The sequence below is a fragment of the Octodon degus genome, unplaced genomic scaffold (genome assembly GCF_000260255.1).
Source record: "Octodon degus isolate 3935 unplaced genomic scaffold, OctDeg1.0 scaffold00323, whole genome shotgun sequence".
In the NCBI taxonomy this organism is placed as follows: Eukaryota; Metazoa; Chordata; class Mammalia; order Rodentia; family Octodontidae; genus Octodon; species Octodon degus.
Window position 1 is genome coordinate 348,707 of NW_004524899.1, and position 17,991 is coordinate 366,697.

A 17,991-nucleotide genomic window follows, 5' to 3' on the forward strand; every position below is an offset into this window, starting at 1 on the left:
ACCCTTCCCAATGGTTTTGAGTAGATGCTTGTTTCTTCAAAAGTGAAGGGGGAATGAATCACAGGTTCTGGAAGGCTCAGAGCTCCATTTCTCCTCTTCTGCCCCAAAGAGAATGTTTCAAGTCATGTACTACAACATAAATACTAACTTCACTAAGCACTGTTGGGTCACGAAAATTAACATAGGAACACAAGTCAGGAGAAGTAGAATGTCTATGCCGATGGGGCTTGCATTCTGTGTGACATACAGGAGTGCTTCCAACAACATGCAAATAACTTTTCTTCATATTATCAGTAACAGTTGTCAGAAGTGCTGTGAATCCCTAAGTGAGCTCATATTCTGTGCCAAGCACTGGGGACACCCCTGTCCTACGTATGGGTTGAGACTAAGATGTGGTTTAGCTGGAAGACCTGGACCTCCAAGACAGAGGGGTAGATGGAGTATTGTCTGGAAGTGATAAGGAAAGCAGGAACAGTACTGATCATCCCCCTACAACCCTGTACTTGGCATGAATCTAGGGTGTTTTCACTGAGCTATATTGTGAGTACTTTTTATTTTTATTTTGAGACAGAGCTGGGCTCAAATTTGTGGTCTTCCTGCCTCAGCCTCCTAGAGTGCTAGGATTACAGCTATGTGTCACCGTGCTTGGATTTTTGCTGCTTATATGGCAGAATATTGTACTTAACATTTAATGAAGCACGGTATATTTTACACCTCTTCAGTTTTTTCAACATATGAAGAGGTTGGTGCTCTTGTTGCCATTTAATAAGTGCAGAAACAGGCTCGGAGAGCTTATATGAATTACCAGATATCGTTCAGTTTAGGAAAGATAGAACTTGGATTTGAACATAGCAAATCGACTGTGGCCTCTACAGTATTAACAGCTATCCTGTGCAGCTTTTCATAAGTAAATGTTTACAGTTTTAAGGCAGAGAGGAAACTCTTGAACAAAATAGTAGGACTACATTTATTGCTCTGTACAGTTATGAGATGTGCTGGCGAGCCTTCCATTGCTGGGACAAAGTTCCTGACATGCACAGTTTAAAGGGGGATTTGCCCTGGCTCATGGTTTCAGTCCACAGCTGGCTGGCTCAGGACTGAGCCTTGGGACACAAGGGCCTGGCAGAGAAAGCTGCTCACCTCCTGGCAGAGGAAGCAGAGCAGGGGCAGGAGAGCTGAGCACAGGTGGCCAGGGTTAGATGCAGCTTCTAAGGTCCCACCTAGATGCATCCCAAAAGTATGCGGCTGTAAGCCACTCAGGCCAGTCTACTTACCATCTAGTTGCAGTCTAGTTTACAGTCAGCATATGATATTGTGGTGGCAAGCCTATGACAGCGAGCCTATGGTGTGCATATTACTTGTTTTTTTTTTTTAAAGCTGTTAATGTATGAGTTGTTTTCTCTAAGCTGAAATCAGTGTTGGCACTTTGCAATAAATAGATGGAGAGCTGGGGAGATAGCTTGGTGGTCTAAGCACCTGCCTGGCAAGAGCAAGGACCTAGGTTCTATCCCCAATACTGCATGCCATGCTGCTCCAGAACCCCAGGCACACCACTGTGCTGGCTCTGAAACCGTGCATGGTGGTGCACGCCTGTAATCCCAGTGCTAGGGAGGCAGAGACAGGAGAATCACTGCGAGTCTGAACTCTGTAGTGAAATGCTGTATCAAACAAATAAATAAATGAAAAAAAAATTTTTTTTTAAATAGGTGGGTTTTGGGTTGCAGTTTGAGCACTTTCCTCGTAAAGGTTCATCACCACTGGTATGACGCATGTTTCCTGAGAGCAGGATCTCTGGACAGAGACCTTGCCTTCCAGGTCAGATATGTTTCTCTTGGAATCCTGTGTGCAGGGCTGGCAGTGGTTCTGGGGATGGCAAGTCACTCTGGAAAGCTGCAGTGAGACAGCAGATGGTGGGTGAGTTTGCTGTAGATGCCAGTCTGAGGACTCTGTATCAGGAACCTGTGCCAGGAGCCCAATGCAAGAGGTTCACAGGGACTGTGCGCAGCCAAGAGATGCTCCTAAGAGATCACTTCATAATTAAGTGAAAAGTGACCTCCTTGGTATTTTACAGTATTCATTTGCCTCAGAGCAATAAATAAGAAACTATCTTAAAACCCAGAGTGAGTATTCTTGGACTTTATCATTTGAAAGAGAATTGAGATGCTTTGTAGGAATCCTTTCTTTAACTCTGCATGTCAGATCCTTGGAGCCCTCATCAAATAGCCCTAATGTGCCCTAGGAAGAGACAAGAGTTGGAGACTTTGGTTTGCTTGGCTTCTTCGAAAGCACATCCAAGGGAGTAGAGACCTGAGTCATGTAGCACAGAGAGCAGCAGCCAACTCTGCGCACATGCACTTTTGTTAAGGCTGAGCGGCAGAGGGAGAACGAGAGCGGTCTTTTGTCTTAGTAGTACATATTTGTAGTACATAGTGTTTACTTTCCTTGTGGGGAATTGTAGATGAATGCAATGTATCTTAATTCCCTTCCTCTCTTTAAATAAAAAATGATCCATAAGAAATTAAAATATTTACTTTCACCTGATAAAATATCAAGGCTATGGTTTTTATGGTTTGAATAAGCATTTAAAAAGTCTTCAAAAAAATAATAAGAAAGAAAAAAAGAAAATGGAAACAACTGGCTGTCCTCTGGCTGGTTGCTCCTAATGAGGCAGTGACTCTGCAGGCCGTTGTTTCTTTCTTTTCTGACTGCGTGGGAGTCGTGTTCCATCAGCCTTTAATGTAAGCTTGTTTCTGTGAAGGGTTGAGTTCATGCCAGGGCAGAAAAGAATGGAGGGGTTCGTAGTTTTATTCCTTTCCTATAGGCAAACATAAGATTGTAATGCTAATCAGAAGAGGTTATGGTCTTTTCTCCCTTGAATGAGGACGTATTGCGATTATGACTTTGCATCACTGACGCTGCTTGCGTATCTTACGTCTGGAGGACGTTGAGGTGAGACTCTTATGTCTGGTCTCCCTCCTGCAGAGCTTCAGTTATTTCTTCTGATTCCAGCTCCTCATGGTTGAGGTCAGGACGACTTGCTTTTTACAAATTGTAATTAGCTTTTAGGTTATAGCGGCTATAGGCTTTCCCTGCTGAGGTGGATACGCACACCTCTACACATAAGCTTGGACGGTGGATGGTGTGACTAGGGAGGTTCGCTGTTTCCTAATGGTAGTCTGCCTTAGGATTTCCTCCTTTCAGAGCTGATTTAGAATCAGTGCAAACAGGCATTGTACTTTTCTAGGGAAAGTGTGCAGAGCTAAGATCCATTCGGTAGGTGACACATTTGATCTTTTTAATGGCAGGGACTAGTTCTAACTAGCTCCAATAAACAGAAAGGTGAGTAAAACTGTGTTCTAGAGTCTCATTCATTACCTTTATCAAATGAGATAATTTATTTTGTTACTTCTTAAATTTTTTCCCTTGTAACATGTTTGAAAGAGTAATCACTTGATTGAGATATTTTTGAAGGCAGAATACTAGAAAGACTGTGTCTATAAAATGGGCATTTGTTTTGTCTGGAGTGTGGCAAGTTAATAGAAGTTTGTTATCTTTTTTTTTTTTTTTTACTGGTACTGGGAATCAAACTCAGGACCTTACAGTTGCTGCTGAGCTATATCTATCCCTGGCCCAATTATCCTGTAATTTAAGGGCAAGGAATTATACTTAAAGACAGCTTGGAGATGCCAGTTGGTAATATATGGAAAATCAATTAAATTTTTTGAGCTGGGTGTGGTGGCACATGCTTGTAATCCTAACATTTGGGAGGCTGAGGCAGGGGATCACAGATTTGAGATCTGCCTGAAATAAAGCATAATGGTAGAGTGAAACCTGTCTTTAAAAAATGGGAATATGCTGAGGAGATGGCTCAGTGGTCTAAGGGCCTGCCTGGCAAGCGCAAGGACCTGGGTTCAAATGCTAATCATGCTGGCATGGTGTGCCAGCCCTGGAACTCTGGGAGTGCCCTGCCGGCCACTGAAACCAGGTGTAGCGGCACAAACATCTGTAATCCCAGTGCCGGGAAAGCTGAGACAGGAGGATTCTACGAGTCTGAGTTGCATAGTGAGATCCTGTATCAAATAAATAAATAAATAAATAAATAAAGTTTAAAAATGGGGGAAGATTTGTTATCTTCTGTTCTAATAATTGCTTGCCATGTTCTAACTTGTGGGTACACTGAAAGAGCCCGCTATTTTAAGGCCTGGTTTTCTTAGAGGTGGCAGTCTGACTTCTCTCCCCTACGTACACGCACACACATGTGCATACATGTGCAGGCCTACATTACAGACATACACGCACTTTCTTTCTGTCCTTTTATTGTCCTGGTAACCAAGATGACTAGTGTGTTTTTTCTTCACCAGTCTTCCTTTCAACTACTTTGGAGGCAAAATGATGGATATTTTTGCAACCGTTCTTGGGATTCTGCTTGATGAGATATCTGAGTTTCCTTTTTGTACACATTTAGATATGGCCCTTTAGTGAATGTGAGCCTGAATGGAGAGACACACCAGTATCTGTGAGCACGATGAAATCAGGCAAGAAAAAAAAAATCCAAACCAAAAAACCATTGACATGAGAGGCCTGGATGATATAAATGCTGGTCTGAGAAGCTTCCCAGTCTTAGTCTGATTCTTTGGACTTTGCCTATTTCTGATGTTGCCTCCAGGCAAATTGTGACCCAACTGGCAGAGTTAATTCCTATTCCAAATCTGCATTTAAAAAATCTGATTTCCTGGGCTGGGGAGATGGCTCAATGGAGTAAGTGCTTGCTGGCAAGCACAGGAACCTGAGTTCAATCCCCGGTTCTGGAAAAAAAAAAAAAAAAAAAAAAATCTGATTTCGAGGGAAGCTGAATACTTTTTATTTGAAATGTGGTAACTTAGTCACTTACTCATATTTCCTCCTTTGCTCTTTTTTAACAAAAACATTTTTGTGTATTTGGTGCAGGGTCTCACTATGCAGCTCGGACTCATACTGATCCTGCTGTTTTCAGCCTTCTCAGCCCTGGGATTACAGGTGTGCAACACCATGCCTGGACTTGGTGGCTGGGTTGGCACACAGCATGTGCCGGGGAATAAACCCAGGTCCTTGTACTTGCCAAGCAGACACTTAGACTGCTGAGCTATCTCACTGGGCCTCCTTTGCCATTTTACCTGTCTTTATTTAGCTTTTATTTTTTTGTATTATTCTCTGCAACAAGCTTTTATATATTCTTTTCATTGTAAGCAGAAGTTTTTAGGTGTCCACAGCTTTCTGTAATCATGACTATTTTCAGTTCTTGTAAGACAATAACAAGATGAAGCTTGGAGAGTTTTTGTAACTGTTCTATAAATTGAGTGCCAAGGCTGTAGTGGGCCAGGAAGGTTTGTTGTTTCTCCAGGTATTTCCTGTACCTAGGAAGGATATCAGTCTCCCAGGACTGATTTTGTCTGTTGGGTTTGTTGCATTTGAATGTGGGGTGTCTTACACTCAGATTTAATTACAGCCCAGTAAGGCAATGCATTGTATTGTTTTCAGGCTACTAAATATCTTAAAGGTCTGGTTTGACTTTTAGGATTATGTGAGTAAGCATTTTCTTGTTCAGGCCCTAAATTGAAGGCCTAGTAATGGGCAGTTAATGGCCAAGATGATGGAAGGACTGATATATCAGAAGATAGCTGAAGCATAAATAGGTAATGAGGCTGCCTGACTTCCTGTATGAAGATGAGAGAATGGGAACTGGTGCCAACGTTGGCATAGTTTAGAGCAAGGGATCTTGGAGAAAAGGGACCTTGGCATCTGGCAATCATGGGATCAAGGGTTTCATTGCCCTCAGAAGTGAAATTTGGCAAGGTAGATTCAGAGAGTGCTGCTCAAGAGCTTACTGTATCCAGGGAAGGCAAGTTTTTTTATAGAATATATGGTTTCATCGAGTGGTTCCTGAGGTCTGTATGACATGGTCTTTGCTTTGGGATAATACATCCCCAAACAATAGATTATGTTTACAGTAAAGGTAAAACTTTTTACATTAAATAAAGTCAATAACAAGAATTAAAATTTGGTTTGGAAAAAACAAGTTCTACTAGATGGGAATTGGCCACTCTATAGACTTGTAGGCAGCTCTTTAAAAAATAATACCATAGAAATTCCAATACATGGCTCTTTTATTTTTAAAACAAGTACCTTGAGTGTCTACTGTGTGGGAGACAGTGACAGCATACTAAAATGCTTGTAGAGACATTTCTGGAAACTTGTCCTCCCTTATCTGAAAAAGCCACTAAATCACTGTTGAATTCCTTTTTGTTTCTTTTTGGCTTTTTCTAATGCCCCCTTCAAAGAAAATCTTAAAAACTTTTGTTTATAGGCATGCATGCACACCATACTTTCAGTACTTTGAAAGGCTAAGGCAGGAGGAACACAAGTTCAAGGCCAGCATGGGCAACTCACTTAGATAACTGTCTTCATTTAAAAAGCATAAAAAAGGTCTGGGGATATAGCTCAGTAGAAATGTCTTGAGTTCATATTGCAATAGAAAAAGAACAAAAACCAGACATATTTTAGCTGAACTCAACAAACTTTAGGCAGTACATGGTCAAAAGAACATAGATTTTACTTGCAAGAAATATGTAGAAATTGAGCAAGTAAATCATCAGTTTTAATAGTTTCAGACACATTCTATCATGAATAGTGTCATAGTTACTCTTCTCTGTTTACTGGGACAAAATACCCAACATCTAGAATTAAAGCAGGAAAGGTTTATTTAGCTCACAGTTAGTGGAGGTTTCAGTCCGTACTTGGCTGGCTCTGAGGCAGAGTGGCACATGGCAGAGGGCAGCCATTCAGTGGCCACAAAGAGCAGAGAGCAAAGGGAGGGGCAGCAGCTCTACAGTTAGCTGACCTCTTTCCACTCCTTGCATTGTAATGCGGATTACCTGTCCCAGGGTGGGTGCAGCACCCACACCCACAATAATGGATTACAGACTCTGGAAACCACCCCATGACTGCATGAGACTTTCGGGGGATACCTAGACACAAACCCAAATGATATAGGGAATGAAACTTGCAACCTGAAAGGTACCTGGGATGAGTTCATGTTCTCTAAAACTGAAGAATGAATTTTAGGAACAAATGGAGGTTAAGAGCAGAATGTTTATTGGGGGAAAGAAAGTTTCTGTCCGAGAGAAGGACAGAAGGGGGACGCGAGCGGGTTTCCCCAGAAGCTGTCTCTTCCAGGGAATTTTATAGAGTAAAACCAAGTGGTGAGGCCTGTCTTAAGGTGGAGAACATGGGAAGTCACTTAGGTGGGCATGAAGTGGAACAAAACTATGGTCAACCAGTGAGATTACAAGCACCATTGCTCAGGTAAAACTGATGAAATACAGAACAAATGGGGAACGAAGACACATAGCAAGTGGACACAAGTATAGAACAGGAGTTTATCTGGTACCAGCTAGTAGCAGTTGGATTAATGACTCTTCCTGGCTTCCTCAAGGTAGTGATCAATCCTGGATCGTTATCTTTAGGGAGGTAAACATTTGTTTGATCTTTGGTCTTTAGGTCTGGCCCATAGCAGGAGCCTCCATCTCTCTCACAGTTGTAACGTATCTTGTCTTCCCTGCCGTTTCCTTGAGGGCCTGGCCCTGTCTGACTGCCTATAATATTTCTGTCTAATATAGTTGTCTATAACAGTAAGAAATAGCAAAGGAAGGGGATGACTTTTGCTTATTGAACACCTTAGTTTCACAAGTTCTTCAGTACTATGTCCTATTTTAGGATAAAGAATCCATTTCTTAGGTTGGTTTGGAAAGGTGATTTTCAGTGTATGGCTACACCTTACAATCAATGGGTAACTCTGTAAAGACATTGATACCTGGGGCCCATACTAGATGAAATGAACCAGAAGGTCTGGATTTGAAGCTTGGGCCTTGGGTTTTTTAAAAAATGTTTCCAACAAGTCTAACATGCAGGCAGAATGGAGAACCACTGGCATAGAAGTTCTTTACTGTCTACCCTAGCGTGATCTTCCACAACATATGCCTTGCATTTTCTGCCTTGGAAATCTAATATTTCTTATAATTTCTGGATTGTGCTGACCTGTTTCTGATTTTTGTGCATTTCCTGCTCCTTTTGTCTTGAGTGCTTCTTCCCACATCATTAGTCTGAGGGGTAACAACTCATTCCTAGGTAACCCTGCAGTCAGAGAGCTTTTGTTGTGTCTTGTACATGCACCTAACTTTGGACTTACATGTATTTTGGAATGCTTTGCTCAATAGCATCCTTTTGGCTAAAGTTTCTGGGGTTCAGAAATCATGTCTTAACCCATCTTTTTAATCACCTGGATCTAGTATGATCACAGAGGTTAACGGATCTTAATTTACTTGTTGCAACAAATCTAGAAAGTATATTATTATGTTATTATTCTACAAAGTATATTACTATTTTTCTTTTTCAGAAATGAGAACATTCTGGTCAGGAACATCAACTTGTCCCAGTTTATTCTTGTAAACAGACAACCCAGATTTCAAACTCAGTTTAGCTCTTTCAAGTTCAGTCTTTAAAAACTGATTTTTTTAAAAAAATATTTCTTTTGATTTCAAATGCCCTGCAGCCTAGCGCTACTGTTTTTATTTGAATTTTTATGGTAATATGCAAATCGTTGGATGTAAAGATTAGGTTAGTTAAAAATAGTTAGGGGCCGGCCAGATAGCTCAGCAGATTAAAGCACCTGCTTAGGCAGACACAGGAGCTAAGAGTTTGATCCCAGCCTGCTTTGCTGCCCCCGCCCCGGGGGTGTGCTGAGATGGCAATTGAGACTGGGCATGGTGGTGCACACATATAATCCTAGCACTTCAGAAGCTGAAAACAGGAGAATCACTACGGGTCCGATCTGTGTAGTGAGACCCTGTAGACCCTGTACTAAATACATTTTAAAAAAGAATAAAAAAAATTATAAATTATCCTCAAAAGTGGGGTGTGACTAAATTGACCAGACCAGCAATGGACAGGGACTCGATAGAGTCACAGGTGGAGAAATGTGGGTAAGGACAACGTATGTTCTTATAGGCATCATGCTGCCGGTTCACACATGACGTAGACCTACGGGGGACAAGTGTCTTTTGACAAATGCCACTGTAAGATAGTTCAGCACAAGGTCATCCTTTTATCTTAGCTGACTACCCACAGGAAAGTGATTTTGTCAACATGGTTAACTGCAATTCTAGCATGAGGAATAGTGATTTTAGCAAATCTGAGTGCAACTCTTTGAGTTCTTTTGCCAGAAGTCCACTTAAAGTGAGAGAGTAATTGGAGGGATGCTATGAAGATTTTGTTTCATCATGTAGAAAAGATAAGCACATACAAGTAATACTTGATTTTGATTTTTTAAAAATTAAACTCATGATTTCAGAATTCCAAAAATTACATTTTTATCTTGCTTAAAACTAAGTTGAAACAATCAAATGGCAAAAAGTATATAGAAGACAGTGTAGGTAAAGATTTGTGATATGTGTTAAACATTTTTTAAAAATAATGTTAATTACTTAATGGTACCATTTGGCTACTCCTACTTCATTGGTATTAGTTCATTTTTCAGACTGGATTCATTTAAGAACCCAAACTACCTTGTCTGTCACCTTGTGTCAAGTTCTGATTTGATCATGAATGTTTTAGTGGCCATTTTGCTTTAAAAATGAATAATTCCCAATAAAGAAATCTTGATGAGTTGCTTTGTATTTGCTGTCTGGAATGGATAGGTGACCCTGGCTTGCTGATGCTAAATGGGGAAAATGACTTGCTGCTACGAGGCAACGTACATACATGGTGTGGAGTTTCTGCTGTACCGTGAATATCAGGCAAGGCGTTGGGGGTTTAGCTTGGTGGCAGAATGCTTATCTAGCAAGCTGGAAGCCCTGGGTTTGCTCCTCAGCCCCAAAACATAAAAAACTAAACAAAAACTAAAAAAAAGAAAAAAAAAGCCAAGGCAGCATGAGCATTAGTTAAGTCTCAGTCTGGGATTTTGTAGGGCTCTTTTGGTCCTATAATCTTATGATTCATTTTTGAAATTAGAAATTAAAATCAACCTTATGTCATTAAATGGATTTATTAAGAGTTCTTGACATCGAGATTATTTTATATTTTTGCATTTTCTCCTGCATCTTCCATTTTACAGTTTCCATAAATGCCAGCTGTATTTTATTATACTTGACACCTTTTCCCTTTAGAAATGGCTATGTACATTTTAAAGTATAATTCTCTACTTCTAATGTTGTAATCAAATTAGACTTAGGATGTGCTGTGCCAGAGGTGATAACATATCGACTTTTTTTTGGATGAAAATAGAGTTCTAAAGATTATTTTTCATGTGATTTTCTTTTCATATCCTCTGGAAATGCCACTTAGAGCATTTTCACAGTGCTAAAGATGTTCCTATTCTGATTATTCACTAGGACTCAGGAAAACCTGCACCCACCAAGCCGCAGGGGAAAAGCCAGGCATTGAAGTTGGTTGGTAGGACAGATGCCTGTGCTACCACAGTGCAGTGACCTTGGGGATGACTTGCCTATGCTTGCCTCAGTTTATCTGTTTGTAAAACAGGGTGTCATGTATGAGCTCTACAGTTCCCTTGGCATTATTTTATGGTACTGAAATGATCATTTAATACAGTGATGGTGAACCTTATAGAACCAGACCGCAACCTAGAATACACTTACTCATCACAGAGCCCCAGTACTGCAACTCATCCTGAATACTGAGGTTTTGCTTAGAGAAAACAGCTCATACATTAATATCTTTTGTCTTAAAAAAGAAAAACAACACTGCATGCCATAGGTTCGCCATCATTGGCTTAATTGTTTTAAAGAACAAATTATTCTTGTGTAATAATTTGAAGAAATAAATTTCTACAAAAATTATATTTTCAGAGTATCTCTGAGAGGTGTTGTTATTATTTTCCTCCCTGTGGATTTCATTTTACTTTACTTTATTCCCCCCTCCCCCCCTGTAGATTTTAAACTTAGGGTCTTGTGCATCCTAAACATTTGCTGTCTTTCCTAGCTAACTTCAGCTCTGTTGTTAGTACTTTTTTTTGTGGAACCAGGGATTGAACTCAGGCCCTTGCGCTTGCCAGGGAAGCGCTTATTCTACTGAGCCATTTTCCCAGCCCCATGTTAGTCCTTTTTGAAGTGAATAAATGTTATATTTTTTCCTTGGTAATGTATGTTGCCTCCTCCCTGAAAAAAAAAGTTGGTATCATAGTAGTTCTGTCTTCTCAAATATTTCCTTTCCTTTTCAACTAAAATTGAAAGCTTTAAGATTAGCTTTCTGGAATCATCTTGCCTCACTTTAGGGTGTTGAATAAAAAGTTGGATTATGAATATGGCAGGAATCAGTGTAATTGGCCTTAATTTGTTGTTTCTCCAAGATAACTTGAAGCACTCCCATGTCTCTTCTCTTTGACTTTCTTATAAACTGGACACATGGAGAAGGCCCCTGAACATTAGAGACACAACTCAGGGTGCAAGGAAACCACATTCGTGTTAGCTCTGGCTGATGCAATGGTGCATGGAGTCAGAGTGTGTGCACCGAGCATTCGAGTGGTGGGAGTGTGGCTGTGTTGAGGTGTTAGGACTTTAGAGGCGATTAGGCGGGAAGTGGGAAGGGATTAGGTAACAGAGATGCTGATGTCATTCTTGCAGGACCAGATTATCATCCACCCGACTCCTCTGCACCTGGTTTGTTCGTTTCCTGCTTCTTTGTGATGTTGCTATGCAGCCAGGGCTCTCTTGCCAGGATGCTGGTGCCAGGCTGGTTGGCATTTGCATCTACCAGAATTGTGGATCACATAAACATCTTTTTAAAGTATATTGCCTATTGTCTCGTGTTCTGTTACTGGAACACAAAGGATACTGATCCAGCTGGGAAGTCCTGTGTGGGGAGTCCTATCCTGGTGACTTCATGGGAGTCAGTCATATTGCACAGGGTGCCTTGCTTTAAACCAAGCTGTGGAGGAAGGCAGCATTGGATACTGATGAAAAGAACTGTTTCTCGGAGCTGCTTTTCTCAACATTCAGCAGGGTCAGTGCTGGTGACCCTGTCTTAGTTTCCTGCTGCTGCTTTCAGCACAGTATTAGAAGCTCAGGGGCTTAAACCCATACAGATGGGTTCACCAGTTCCAGAAGTCAGAAACATGAAATGAGTCTTACAAGGCTAAGATGGAAGAGTTGGCTGTAGCATTTTCCTTTTGGAGCTGAAGTGAGATCTTTCCTTGCCTTCTGAGTTTTGAGAAGCTGTGTATGTGCCTGGCCTCCTCCACTCTGCTTCCTGTCACTGGACCTCCTGCTGTCATAGCACTTTCTCTGAAAGCGATCTTTTTCTTTTATGTTTAATCCGTGATCAGTATACTGAGTATGGACTGAAACCTCCACTAACTGTGAGCTAAATAAACCTTTCCTTCTTTAAATCTGGGTGTTGGGTATTTTGTCCTAGCAACAAGAGAAAAGTAACTAAGACAGAATTTGGTACTGAGAGTGGGGTTGTTGCTGTGACTAAACCTGACTATTACAAGCCTTTGGGAATGGCTGATGGGAAGAGATGGAAAACACTCAGAGATGCTGCCCACAGAGAAGTGCTAGAATACCTTCAGCTGTTCTATATAGGAGAGTCTGGTCAGAGCTCAGAATACCAGAAGGCTGATAGAAATCCTGCCTGTAAAGACCAGGCTAGCGGAGGTTCTTCTGGGAAGAAGCACTGCACTGGTTGTTGAACTCCAGATGATGTGTGTTATGGCTTGGCAGAATGCTTGTCTGAATTTTGCTCATGTCCAGAGACTTTGCCTGAGATTAAGATTAAACATGACAGGCTGGTTAATGTGTCAAGTGAAATTTTAAGGCAGTTGAATGTTGAGGCAGTAACATAGATATGGTTGGGGGCTTTTAGTCAGATTTATGTGGAGAATGAAGAGCAAAGAACCCAGCAGGATGATTTACAATGTTATGAGTTTGGCCAGAAAGCAAGCACCAATAAAACTGTGGAATGCAAAAGTAGAGCTGAGAGGATCTCCATTGCTGGGAAGGAGCAAGAGAATCAAAAGGATACCCTGAGAGCATCACAGGAAGTGGAATGTCTCCATCCTTTGCAGCCTCAGAATCACAAGGCTGAAAGAAAAAAGCTGCAGAGCACCATGTTCCAGAATGGAGGCAGCAGCCACACCAGGTTCCAGAGTGAAGGTGGCATATAGAATTTGTTCCTTAGAATCAGAGTCAGAGTGCTCAGCGATCCAGGCACTTGATCCCTGCAGCCAAGAGAGAAGAAAACCTGGCTGCTGCTCCAGCTTGCCACAGACTTTGGCATCATCTATGTGGTGCTGGTTTTAGGTGCATGCAGAATTCAGGAGTTCTGAAGTTAAGAAGGCTTTCACCTCGATTTCAGAAGGCCTGGGAGGCCAGGCAGTGTGCCCCTGAGAGGACAGTGTGTGAAACAGAGTGAGAAGCTTAACATGCAGTGGAAATACCAGAAGTTTGAAAAAGCCAGACATATGGATCATCTAAGAAAGCTGCAAGAAGGGAGCAAAGCAGGCCTAAGAGAGAAGCCATGGGAGGTACCACCAAAAGTACCATAGGAGCAGAGCCATGTAAGGCCCTTGGAACTCCCAACTCATCACAGATGACCTTGGATATTGAATATGGAACTACAGGACTTAATGTTTGCCCTTCTGGATTTTGGCTTTGCTTTGGTCTCAATGCTTTGGGTTTCCCTGTTTGTACCTTTTGGAATGGTAATGTTTATCTTGTGCCATTGAATGTTAGAATATTTAACTTTCTTTTCATTTATACAGGGACTCACAGTTAAGAGTTTGCCTTAGATTTTGGAAGAAACTTGGAATTTGGACTTTTCAGCAATGCTAAAACTGTTAGGATTTTGGCGACTCTTAGAAATGGACTAAAATGCCTTTTGCATAAAGGGATGTGCATGAGTCTTTAGGGGGGTCCGGGGTGGAATGTTACGGTTTGTGTCTGGTTGTCTCCCCAAAGCCTCATGCAGCTATGGGGCAGACTTCTAGAGTTTGTGATTAATTCATACTGCAGTGCTGGGATTATGGGTGTGAGTGCTGTATCCCTCCTGGGGCAGACAGCCTGAATGGAACATAAGGGAGACAGACTTCCTCTCTGTAGCCATTGTTGCTGCTACTCCTCCCTTTTGGCTCTTCCTGTTTGGCCATTTTCTGCCACCATGAATTGCTGCCCTCTGCCATTGCCAGTTTTCCTTGGAGCTAGCTGAGTGTGGACTGAAACCTCCACAAACTGTGAGCTAAATGAACTTCACCTTCTTTAATTTTGAGTGTTGTTTATTTTGTCCCAGCAACAAGAGAAAAGTAACTGAGATAGCGTCACACACCTAGAATTCCTATTGCTTGGGAGGCTGAGGGATGGGGATCACCAATGTAGGCCAACCTCGGCAACTTAGTGAGATCTTGTCTCAAAGTAAGAATAAAAAGGGGCAAGAGATGTATCTCAGTGACAGAGTGCTTGTCTAGCATGTGCATGACCCTGGTTCAATCCTAGTACTACAAAAAACAAAACAAAACAAAAAACAACTTACAAAAACCAAAACAAAACAAAATAACCCCAAAAATTGAAGTCAGTACAAATAATGAGTAACACCCCCCTCTCCATTATTGCCTCAATCCAAATGGGAAAAGAGTTGCCAAGGTGAAAAATGTGTAAGGTTTCTCCTCTGTTTGCCACAGATTTAAAACACTAGTATTTCTAATTTAAAGACAACTGAGGTAAGAGCTGTGATAGTCATATAAGTGCCTGCAGAATGGAGGTCGGGAGGTCCATTTTAATGGAGAGATCAGTTCTGGTAAGCAGGGCTTGCTTCTGTTCTGCAGACTGAATCCTTGGCACTTCAGGAACCCTTAAGAGCTTTTAGGTGAGGAACATTATCCATTGCCAGGGCATTAAGGGCAGCCCTGATGGAAAGATTGCATTTCATCAGCAAGTGCTTGTATCTAGGTGACTGATAATAAGAGCCCTCCACTGAGCCCTCAGTTAGCATCTGCCAGTTTACTACTGACACTGGTGCGTGCTGAGGCCCTGCTGTGGCCTCCATCTGCAGTGAGGAGGAGGGGAGGCTGGAAGGAGGGAAGGTGTCACAGAGGAAGAAAGTCATGGACTTCTCTGTGTCCCCTGGACATTCCCACATTGAGGCTGTGGCCCTGAATGTGATAGTGTCTGTGGAGAAGGACTTTACAGACTTTGGTTGCTTAAGTGAACTCTAAGTGAGCAGAGCCTGACCCAAAGCTGTGAGGTCCTCGTAGCAAGAAGTGTCAGCAGCAGTGCACACCCACGGAGCAGTGCCAGGCAGGACGAGGGGAGAAGACAGTGTCTGCAGACCACAGAGAAAGCCCTGAGAAACCAAGTCTGCCAATACCTACAGCCTCAGAATTGTCAGGAAACACATTTCCTCCGGTTCAGCCCTTCCAGCCTGTGGTATGTTATCACGGCACCCCTGGCAGGTACCAGAAGCTGGAACTTAGGATCTGAGTTTTAAGGCAGGGCCATTCATGGTAAACAACTTTGCTGAAGGACTTGCTGGAGAAGAGCACTCAGCAGGAGTCACTCGAAGCTACAGAAAGAGTTGGAATACACACAGTTCTGAACTAAAGAGTCCATGAGAGAAATCAGTGTGTGGATAGGTTGTACTTGGGAGCTCTGTACAGTGACAGGGGCAGGTGGAAGAGGGGATGGGAAATATCTTGAAATCCGGGTGAAGAGTTTTGTGTTTGAGAGAGTGGAACATCTGGGGCTTGCATGTAGGGTTTGGTAAGCAGTCAGATGGCAGTATAGCACCTCCAACCCCAAGCAGTGTAGCAGTAGAGTGCTTGCCTAGCGTGAGTGAGGTCCTGGACTCAGTCACCAGTACTACCAAGAAAAAAAGTCAGGGATGGGGAGGATATGATCTGACAGAGGTGGGGATGAAGAATAAAAGTTTGGCTTCTAGGAACCATCATAAAAAGATAAGCTAAAGTTTGGTGGTAGCTCTGGTGTAAGTTAGGAAGACTGGAATGACTAATGAAGCTGAGAGGTATCCAGGTAGTTTTTGAACTTTGGATCCAGTTGGTTTTCCAACTTGGGATTTTTATGAGGAGTGGAATGTGTGTTGGATTGACTAATGGTCTGGACTGAGTCGGCCTGGGACTGGGTGTGGATGGCTCACCTGAGGATTGTTACCAACAGCATACAAGGACAACTGGAGAGGAAGGTGGTGTGCTGTTGTTTGTCCTGGAGAAGCTTGTGGCCCTGTTTTTCTTGATATGAACTCAGCTATTCTGATCATCAGAGAAGCTGAGGTCCTCACTGTCACTGAAGATGGCTGTGGTTCTCTTCAGGGGACCTCTTGTTCTTACCTTGAGTGTTGCTTTCTGGCTCCAGTGTAGACCCCTCAACTGGTGGCACAGATCCTTCACCCTGCTGGCATAGACTTTCTGGCTTCCCCCACTGACCTTTGAGCCTTCCTAGTGCAGATCCTTGATATAGTCTTGCATGAGACGTTGTCGTGGGCTCTAGCTGGAGGAGTTTGACTCATGGGGGACACCGAACTCTAGGTCTTCTAAACAGGTTGACTTGGCATTGCTGTGGGATCCAGGCCCTCAGCTGGATTCTTTGGGTCTTCAGTGCATGGACAGATCTCAGGTGCTCTTCTGCACGTGATGTTTTGGGTGAATATTATGAAATAATCCTATAAACTTTGTGTCCTAGGTATGAAGTCTATTCACTTGCAAAACCTGACTACAACAGAATATATTAGGTATAGCATTCTCCCACCATAACTTCTTTCACCGATTTTTCATCAGAAGAATCATTCTTCCAGAAAGTTTCATGAAGCTGTCCCCTTTCACTAAACTCCTAGGTCTCTGCATGTAAAATCCCAGGGATTGTTGAGGTGCTATTTATACCCTATGGGGCCCAAAGATGTCCTTTATGTGAGGTGCTAGTTAAATGCATTGTTTATGGTACTATGATCTAGCGTTTCCTTGAAAGTTTTTCAACAGTGGAAAGCCCATTTTGTTGCATTTCTCCCCCACCCCCACGGCATTCCTGTGTTTAGAAGAACAATAATCCAAAGCCTTGTAAATGGTTTGTATTGAACTTTTGCATCTGAATTAAAGATTGTTAAACATAAAAGAGAAGCAACATTTGAGCTTCAGATACTGTATGTGGTTGCTCAGATGGTTTTTAATCACTAAAACAATGTTCTTTTTCTCCTTTATGATGGGAATTATATGTGTTTGCTTTAGAAAATTGGACATCATAAAAATACATAAATATAAAATTGAATAGTTCACAGTCTTATTTAGATAATGGTCCTTGGTTGTATTTGGGGAATGAAATAGAATAGTTTAACTTCTTTTTCTTTTTCAATTAATGTGCATGGTCAATGTGGCAAAAGCTAACAGTATTTTTTAGAATTACTTTGATTCTCTGGGAATTCATAGGATGTTGAAGGAAATAGTGATTGTTTTTATCCAAGAATTTTTTTTTTTTTTTTCGGAACTGGGGATTGAACACAGGCCCTTACCCTTGCCAGGCAAGTGCTTATTCTACTGAGCTATCTTCCCAGCCCCCAACAAAATTTTAACTGGTCATGTTTACAGTAGATGTGCAGAGGTTTGAATTTATTTCTATGATAATGTGGAAGCCTCTGCAATTAACTTTGCTAAATTAGAACTAAAATATTTTTTAAAAAGTCTATATTTGACATAGAATGAATAGGTTTTTGAGAGGTTTAGAAATCTTGTAAATGGATCATATTCAGTGTATTATTTCACTTTTGAATGGAGTATATGTTCCTTTTTTGTTCTTTCTGAATATACAAAGCTTAATTTTAAAGGAGATAGTCATTCAATAAGAATAAGGTTAATGTGGTAAAGTCTTCTTAGAAATGAAATGTTTTACTTGTTGCACAGTGGAAGAGCAGGCCCCTGTCTATCTTTTTTTTTTTTTTTTTTTTTTT